This window comes from Priapulus caudatus, unplaced genomic scaffold (assembly GCF_000485595.1).
Source record: "Priapulus caudatus unplaced genomic scaffold, Priapulus_caudatus-5.0.1 Scaffold99, whole genome shotgun sequence".
In the NCBI taxonomy this organism is placed as follows: domain Eukaryota; kingdom Metazoa; phylum Priapulida; class Priapulimorpha; order Priapulimorphida; family Priapulidae; genus Priapulus; species Priapulus caudatus.
Genome location: NW_014577160.1, coordinates 171,050 through 171,451, shown reverse-complemented (window position 1 = coordinate 171,451; position 402 = coordinate 171,050).

Sequence of the window (402 nt, the reverse complement as noted above, 5' to 3'; positions counted from 1 at the left end):
GATTTTTTTAGACTGCAGCAAACTGCGTAGTTCATCGATGTTTGTATTGTACTGCGATTCTGCGAAGTGTGAGGACTTCGGGTAATTCTGTAGCGTCGACAGCGTAGAGTTGTAGCAACCGTAGATTGTAGCAAATGCATGCAGTAGCAGCGTTATTTCGTCAGCAAATAGCAGATTGTAGCAGCGTCTTGTAACCACCAGTAGATATGACGTAGTCGCAGCTTCGTTGTTGATTAGGACTTTTTTAGTAACTACGATCACATACAAAATATATACATACATACTACATACGACAGCCTAGGTTTCGTCCATATTGGAACCCGCCTGGCGTCTGCCCTCTCTGGCTCTCTACATCGTATATGACTCACGTACGTCTCCTGGTATCTTCTCTCTATATGAGCG